We start from the raw sequence: 9,452 nt of genomic DNA, 5'->3' as shown, positions 1-9,452 counted from the left end.
GATCTCTGAAACCACCCGGTATATTCCAAATCTCTAACGACTTGCCCTCACACTCCCTTCTCTCAGGCTTTCCTGTCTCTCCAACAAAACCCACCATGTCACGAGCACAGGACTGATTTTTCCTGCTGAGAAGTTTTGAGCTAGCTCTGAGCTTGAAAAAGAGAGCATGTCACTTGATCCTTCCTTGATACAATCCTGGCCATGGCCAGTTCAGGATCTAGAGCCCTGGTTTGTAAAGGAGAATCATCCAGTCTTCAAAAGACTCAGCAACGATATGGGTCTCCAACAAAAATGAAAGCAGAAATCTATTCTAAAGAACTAAATATAGTACAATAAAAAAATCCAATACTTCTATTCACAATCTAGTGCGCTCCCACCAAGAATGTCTTATCTGTAAGAGGACACCGGCAGAACCCACTTCATATTGTGACTCTGGATATGAATACCCCTGTGAGATGATAGAGCGCTTGTCCTGGTTTGGAGTAAAACAGAACCAATTTTCTGATCAGTAATTTTACTTTTCAGTTAATGCGACGAGCGAGGGAAACAGGCAGTCGACTCAATATGAGTGATAAAGCAAGCTTCAGCTTTATTGCAGCTTCATCAGACTTTTATACTCTTATACTTAAATATGCCTATTTGTCTTACAACTATTGGCTGTGCACTAAAGATTACATTATTCATACTCCTCCTACATGCAGTTTCTTGGGTCCAGGTTTGTTCCTGTTCTCTCACAGTCTACTTTCTCAAAGTTGTTTATCTGACTTAAGGAAGGTCAGCACGGCCTTCAGCATCTTTCTTATCAGCGTGACTCGGAATTCTCCATGCAGGCAGGCATAGCTTACTTCTGACAATCCTGCGTGGCGCCGTGTCCGTTCTCATATAGCCATTCCTCAACAATTCCCCCTTTTTCTTTTTGTACTGATTGTACAATCAACACGGTATTGTTAACATGTAGTAGGTTGCGTAAAATACAATGATATGCAATTTTCACTACAATAATTATCGCTATCAAAATGCCAAGCCAGCGCAATACTTCTTTAATTAAAGCCTCTGTACCTTCAAAGTTTGCTCATGTCTCTCTCCCCCTCTCTGACCCGAGACAGCCTCCTTATATCCTGCACTGGACTGAGTGGAGAAGTACAGGCTAGAGTCACTGCATGCATGGCCAGTGCACGCAGCGAGTCCCACCAGACTCTCCTGCACTGGATCGAGTAGAAAAGTACAGGCCAGAGTCGCTGCATGCGTGGCCAGTGTATGCAGCGAGTCTCACCAAACTCATGATCCAGCTTTGCTAACAGCAGCTGTCTGATACGTGACTACATTGTTGTAATCCCCTCTTCTGTGAAGGTCGGGTTCTCGTGGATACACACATAGTTTTTAGAGCAACATATTCTACAACTCGTGCAAGGGTACGATGCAAAGCGGCATTTACAACTAATCGTATAATGCTTATTAAACACAGCAAACAGCATACTAAACATAACAGACAAATTCCTTCCACACAGGCGATGAGTATAATTTGCTTCAACCAACCCCACCCCCAAGTCCATCCAGCAAAGAGATTTCACCCAGTGGTCTCCACAAGTTGCTGGTTCGGTCGGTGCAGTTCCTGCAGCTGGGCATGGATGGATTTGGAGTGGTCACTTAGATTCATACAATACAGTCCTTTAAAATCTTGACAACCATGTCTGTGAGCTGAAAGCAAAAAATCAGTAGCAGTTCTGTTTTGCAACATCGCATATCGAATACTATCTACATCCAGCAATAACTCAGAAATAGCTGTACTAGTAGCATTGTTAAACTTAGCCTTGGCAGCAAGAGAGTCCTTGTTATCACGAATCCTTGGCAGCAAAAGAGTCCTTGTTAGCAAGAGCGCATGCGGACTCCCTGTTCTTGCTGGTACTGTGCTTTGATCTTCTTCCACAACAGGCCAAGATTCTCAAGCAGCTGGATAAGGTGTCTGTGAGTCCATTACAGGCTTATGTCATCCAAATGTTTTTCTTGCCAGCACCCGAGACTGAATAACAATTGGTGTGATATATGTGTTTTCCAGCACCCAGGTGCGAGTCCCTTGAGTGTATTTACAGTCCTCCTCGCCGATCTGACGTTGCTTTCCCATATTCCACCCCCTTGCTCAAGAGACCGCTTCTGCTGGGGTTCATTTTAGTCTCGCAGGGTATAACACAGAGCAATCTACTAAGGCATGCAATAACATAGACACATATAGGAAAAACCCAAAAAACATATCTCTATGGTACTGCTTTGAATCAGGTGTCCTATTTCTCTTTTTCTGATGCTTTCTCGTAATGCTTATGGCATACTTTTGTGCTAACATGGCACATTTCCCATCTAATTGTTCCTGTTTGGTTTCTTTTTTTTTTTTTTTCTCTTTTTCATTTTTTTTTCTTTTTTTTCTTTCTCTTTTTTTTTTTTTTCCATCACTTACGACTGACATAAAAGTCTGCCTTTGCAACAAGAGCTCAGTTTCTCATTTTTCCTTAAGTTTCTCATTTTCCTACAGAGCATCCCATAGATTTTGGCTCAACTCCTTTTCCCAATCAACCATGATCTTATAGACAAACAACAAACAACCAGCGATACGCCCTGCACAGGCGAGCCGTTCCCGAGAGTGTAAACGTGTCGGCTCGTGAAAACTCCCCCAATATTTCAGGACTTCCATCGGTTCTACAGCCCATCCTGGTGTATCTACCTGGGGCGCGCTCGCCTTACGTCTAAACATTGTGTATATACAAACTTCTTCACTTGACGGAGTGTCAGCCCTAGTTGCATATGAGAACAGTACCACACCGGGCAGAACACCTGCTCAAGTGGAGTCACCTAACGACACTGCACACAACAAAAAGCAAACAGTAGCACACATGCCGATCGGCAGGTATAAGCTGGCGCCCACACACACTTACACAGCAGACATACAAAAACAGCACTTTTATCTCAGGGAGACGACTGGGGAGGGGAGGGAGCGTGGGGGTGGGGGTGGGCAATGGCAGGAGCAAACAGCTCCGGCTCTGTCCTTCTCTGCTGACATTCTGCCTCCTCCCTCGGCCTCAGGTGGAGCAGAGGGGATCAGCAGGGGATCGTCCCAGACCTTCGGACCTGGCCTGTTCGATCCCCCTCCCGTGGGTTGTAATGCTGCAAAAGCCCCGGCTGCTGTGGCTCGCTCCGCCTTCATATCTTGTAAGGTCGATAACACCAACCACCATGTCGTCGCTAACGGTGATGCCTCTTTGTCTCCTTTACTTATCACTTCCCACAGTTTTTTCCCAACAGCCTCCCGTATTTCTGGTTTAAAAGCTGTCTGGGGCTCTGGTGCGAATCCGCTCTCTCTGCACCAGGTTAACAACCTTCGGAGCATACGCTCATCGTATTTCACCCCTCTCTTAGAGGGGATATGCAGGAGAAGTCTTAATATAGCCCCTTCTTCTTTTGTTACTTGTTGCCCCATCTCCTGCCCCGGCTTAATCAGTTTGAGGAACAGTTTCGCTGGTGTTTCAATCCCTCTCTTAGACCATAGCTGCGCCTAAAGGGCTTACTCCCCACTTTTCTAAAAAGCATTTTAAAATTTTGAAAGCTACCTCTCTATTCATCGCGCGTTGTGTAGACCTTTTTAATTATCCGGTCACTTACAGCCTTTCCCTTTTGTGTAGACCTTCTTAATTATCCGGTCAGTTGCAGCCTTTCCCTTTGGTAGCCTTCACTCGGACAGCGAACCCCTTCTTTATTATCCTGGGTCCAAGCACGGATCAGACACGTCTTGTCACTGATCTTCTGCTCCCTGGTCGCTGCTACCAGTGCTTCTCCGAGCTCGCTGTCTGGTGGAGAACAAGGAGTGGGGGGTCCCTGTTCGGGCGCCACTTGCGACGAGCGAGGGAAACAGGCAGTCGACTCAATATGAGTGATAAAGCAAGCTTCAGCTTTATTGCAGCTTCATCAGACTTTTATACTCTTATACTTAGATATGCCTATTTGTCTTACAACTATTGGCTGTGCACTAAAGATTACATTATTCATACTCCTCCTACATGCAGTTTCTTGGGTCCAGGTTTGTTCCTGTTCTCTCACAGTCTACTTTCTCAAAGTTGTTTATCTGACTTAAGGAAGGTCAGCACGGCCTTCAGCATCTTTCTTATCAGCGTGACTCGGAATTCTCCATGCAGGCAGGCATAGCTTACTTCTGACAATCCTGCATGGCGCCGTGTCCGTTCTCATATAGCCATTCCTCAACAAGTTAAGCCTCTTCTAACGAACTGAACTCTCTGAAATTAATGGCATATTTGTCCAACAGTATCCACTTCCAGAGTGATAAAACCCGTTTGTTTATAATTTATACAGAAACACAGAATGATAGGGGTTGGAAGGGACCTCTGGAGATCATCTAGTCCAACCCCCCTGCCAGAGCAGGGTCACCTAGAGCAGGTTGCACAGGAACGTGTCCAGGTGGGTTTTGAATGTCTCCAGAGATGGAGACTCCACCACCTCTCTGGGCAGCCTGTGCCAGTGCTCTGCCACCCTCAGAGGAAAGAAGGTCCTCCTCATGTTTAGGTGGAACTTCCTATGCTCAAGTGTGTGCCCATTACCTCTTGTCCTGTCCCCGGGCACCACTGAAAAGAGCCTGGCCCCATCCTCCTGACACCCACCCTTTAAGTATTTATAAGCGTTGATAAGATCCCCCCTCAGCCGTCTTTTTTCCAGACTGAAGAGACCCAAATCCCTCAGCCTTTCTTCATAAGAGAGGTGTTCCAGTCCCCTAATCCCCTTTGTAGCCCTTTGCTGTACCCTCTCCAGCAGTTCCCTGTCCCTCTTGAACCGGGAAGCCCAGAACTGGACACAGTACAAAGGAATGGTATGCAGAGAGGCTCTTGCTTATAATTGTTACTGTAACAACCAAGGTCAAGTTAATAACTTTGTTATTTGCCCTGTCGGAGGGTCAGAAGCAGAAAAAGGTAGAGGGGTTGCACCTGCAGGGAGGAGCAGACAGGACAGGTGACCCAAAAATGGCAAACAGGGTATTCCATCCCATCTTCATCATGCTCAGTATAAAAGCTGAGGGATCATAGGGTGTCCTGGGTTGAGCGACACAGGACTAACTTATCTTCTAATACTTGGGAAAACTGCACTTTTGGAAGACTCTAGTGTCTGAATTTGTGAAAATATTTACTTCATAGCCAGCTAGGCTATGTGGGATTCAAGGTCTCAGTGTTTTCAAGCCTTGCCAGGTGCAGGGATGAGGAGGAGCGAGGCCTGGGCATTTGACCCAGGCTGGCCAACAGCATTATTTCATACCATGAATGTCACATTCTATATAAATTAGAAAGTTTGCTGTGTAGTTTCTCTCTCCCTTGATGGCAGCAGTCCAGAGAAACTCCTTGCCCTGGTGCCAGACCCCTGAGGCCTTCCCTTCCCCCCGAAGCCATACCACTCGCAATGTCTGACATCAGCTGTCCACTGCTGGGAGTGCACAGCTTCCTACTGATATAATCGTCTGAGTATAATCCTCATATATCTTATATTGGTATCGGGATCAATATTGGTTCTTTAGTATTACTAATGTTAATTATTTAGTATTCTATTAAATCTCTGTTTACATTTCAACCCTCGTGTTTCCTTGTTTTTCCCGATTCCCCTTTCCGTGTGGGGAGGGGTCATCGGGTGATAGAACAATTGTCTAAATGACAATGAATTGCTGTGGGTTCTTCAAACCATAACACCAGCAGGACTAGGGAAGTTTTACCTCTGTACTCGGCACTGGTGAGGCCGCACCTCGAGTACTGTGTTCAGTTTTGGGCCCCTCACTACAGGAGGGACATTGAGGTACCAGAGCGTGTTCAGAGAAGGGCAACGAAGCTGGTTAGGGGCCTAGAGAACAAGTCTTATGAGGAGCAGCTGAGGGAACTGGGATTGTTTAGCCTGGAGAAAAGGAGGCTCAGGAGAGACCGTATCACTCTCTACAACTATCTGAAAGGAGGTTGTAGAGAGGTGGCGGTCAGTCTCTTCTCCCAAGTAACAAGTGAAATAACAAGAGGAAAGGGCCTCAAGTTGCACCAGGGGAGGTTTAGATTGGATATTAGGAAAAATGTCTTCATTGAAAGGGTTATCAAGCACTGGAACAGGCTGCCCAGGGAAATGGTCGAGTCACCATCCCTAGAGGTATTTATAAGACGTGTAGACGTGGTGCTTAGGGACATGGTTTAGTGGTGGACTTGGCAGTGCTAGGTTAACAGTTGGACTTGATGATCTTAAATTTCTCTTACAACAAAAATGATTCTATGATTCTATATAAACTCCTAGCAATTTCTGCAATTATCAGTATAATTCATTGGAGAGTTAAATGAGATTTGAAGTGATCAGTTATATAGTCTGGCCTGGGTGACTTATTAAGATATGTTCATTTCAGCAACATCATTTTAACACAGCTAAATGCTTTGCCATATGCCTAAAAAGATTTAAGGCGCACTTTTAGGTTAGAAGATTGTATCCTGGAAAGCTGCAACACTAAAAAGCATATTTGAACATATGCTGCCTGTACAAGAAGCTAAATGCAATTCTCAAATGCATTAGCAGGAAACATGAAGGTAGGAGTAGGGAAGTAATTTCATACAGAAATTACAGAATGTCTCATTGGAATAATCTTACCAGATTTGGTATCAACACTTTCTTTTAATAAGGAAGCTGACAGCTTGGAAATTTTTCAGATAGACCTACAATAGTGATTCAAGGAATTATAGTGAAAGATTGACGAAGCTCAATTTATTTTGCTTGTTCAAAAGATGTTGTAAAATAGGTGGGGCAGAAAACTTTCCAGTAAGATCAGAGACTTGTGTGTGAGAGAATGGTATGTCATGAAATATGCAATCTGTCCAGGCTTATAGTACATGGAAAAATGACTTGAACTCCAGAATTGTGAAAACCAGATTTTTGAACCATTTATTATTTTCTAAATTTCTGTTGGAAAATCAAAAGCATCTTTGTCTGGAACTAGTCAAAAGGCAAATTTTTCATATTCCAGATAAGTATCAAGGGAAGATCCTTCTGACAGACAGTGTTTTAGTTTAGAAAAAAAGGGTATACTTTGATAAAAAAAAATGAAGAATATTTTCTGTCTTTTGCCCTAGCTTTGAAAACATGTGAAATTTCATAGAATCATAGAATGGTTTGGGTTGGAAGGGACCTTAAAGATCATCTAGTTCTAACCCCCCTGCCATGGCAGGGACATCACCCACTAGACCAGGCTGCTCAAAGCCCCATCCAGCCTGGTCTTGAACACTTCCAGGGAAGGGGCATCCACACCTTCCCTGGGCAACCTGTTCCAGTGTCTCACAACCCTCACAGTAAAGAATTTCTTCCTGATATCTAATCTAAATCTCCCGTCCTTCAGTTTAAAACCATTACCCCTTGTTCTATTGCTACACTCCCTCATAAAGAGTCCCTCCCCATCTTTCCTGTAGGCCCCCTTTATGTACTGGAAGGCTGCTATAAGGTCTCCCCAGAATCTTCTCTTCTCCAGGCTGAACAACCCCAACTCTCTCACCCTGTCCTCATGGGAGAGGTACTCCAGCCCTCTGATCATCTTTGTGGCCCTCCTCTGGACTTGCTCCAACAGCTCCCTGTCCTTCTTATGTTGGGGGCCCCAGAGCTGGATGTAGCATTCCAAGTGGGGTCTCACCAGAGCGGAGTAGAGGGGCAGAATCATGTCCCTCAACCTACTGGCCACATTACTTTTGATGCAGCCCAGAATGCTGTTGTCTTTCTGGGCTGCGAGCACACATTGCCAGTTCATGTTGAGCTTCTCATCCACGAACACCCCCAAGTCCTTCTCCTTGTCGTGGTTTTTGCCGGATTGGCCAATCAGAACAACAGATGGCCCTCCCTCCCCTCTCTCCAAAGACAGGAGAGGAAGAGATAAGGAGATTTACGAGTTTAGAAAAAGAACTAAACTACTTTAATGAAAATAATAATAAATAAGGAAATAGTAAATAATAATAGAATAATAAAAATTAAAGAAAAAAAGTATACAATATATACAAAACCGTATCCAGCTCCCAGGATGACGATTGCGTCACCAGCAGACACAGGGAAAGTCCCAGACTGGAGTCAGCAACGGACAGGAGCTGAATTCCGGAACTAAAGTCAGGAGTGCTCGGATCGGGATCAAAGGCAGACAAACAGACAGGGTCCTCCTCAGGCGTCAGCCATTGAAGAAAAAGCGAGCCAGAGCCCCCTTGCCCCTTTGATCCCTCAGCTTTTATACTGAGCGTGATGCATATGGGATGGAATACCCTGTTGGTCAGTTTTGGGTCACCTGTCCCGTCTGCTCCTCCCTGCAGGTGGGACCCCTCTACGCTTCTCCGCTTCCGACCCTCTAACAGGGCAAAACAGCGAAGTGAGCTGACCTTGGTTGTTACAGCAATAAGTCTAAGCAAGAGCCTCTGTGCATACCGTTCCTTGGTATAATCAGGTCTTATCAGTCTGAGAGTGAACAGTTTCTGAACAATATGCTGTTAATTTCAGAGACTTTAGTCAGTTAGAAGAGGCCCAGCTAAAAAGTAAAATTACAAATCAGAAAATTGGTTCTGTTTTACCTCAAACCAGGACACTCCTCAATCCGTTCTCCGCCCAGCCTGTATTTGTGCTTGGGATTTCCCTGATCTGCATGCAGGACCTTGCACTTGTTCTGGTTGAACTTCATGGAGCATGGTGGGGGTTGCACCTTGGATCCAGTTTCTGAATTCAGCTCCCATCTGTCGCTGAGTCCAGTCTGGAACTTTCACAGTGCCTGCTGGTGATATGATCGTCCTCCTGGGAGCTTAATACTAGTTTTGTATATGTTGTATATATATCATTATTTTCTTTTTTGATATTATTATCTTTTCTTTTTATTATTAGTATTTTATTTAAGTAGTTTCATTTCACCTCATTCAACTCATAAGTCTCTCTCTCTCTCTTATTTTCTCTCTCCTTCTCTGAAGGGGAGAGAAGTAAAATAGAGCATCTGTCATTCGTTTTAGTGGCCAGCCCAGCCCAAACCACAAGTTGCATATCTTGAGAAATGGAAGACAATTTTAATGAACAGTTGGTATGTAACAAATAAATTTTGTGCCCTGCTAGCATATTGTATTTATATCATATTTAGAACCTTCACTCCACTCCTGAAAACAAAGCTCTGTATTACCCGAGTTAAAGGTGAAGTAGTTGCTAGTGCTCATATTCTGGTCATTAGTAGGTGAAAAAAGCACATTTGCTTAAATAAAATGTTATGTTAACAACTGAGTCCTGTTACCTTTCAGTAATGGCAAAACCATGCCACCCCACCTGTATCTTTACTTCACTGAGATTTGGTGAGGTAAACGTACTACTATTCTTAACAACTTCTTAATTTTCCCTGGAGCTGAATTAGAGAGTGACTATAGCAAAAGAATTTCAAAGCCTTGTAA

Source organism: Larus michahellis, chromosome W (assembly GCF_964199755.1).
Source record: "Larus michahellis chromosome W, bLarMic1.1, whole genome shotgun sequence".
Classification (NCBI taxonomy): Eukaryota; Metazoa; Chordata; class Aves; order Charadriiformes; family Laridae; genus Larus; species Larus michahellis.
This window is presented reverse-complemented; position numbering follows the sequence as displayed.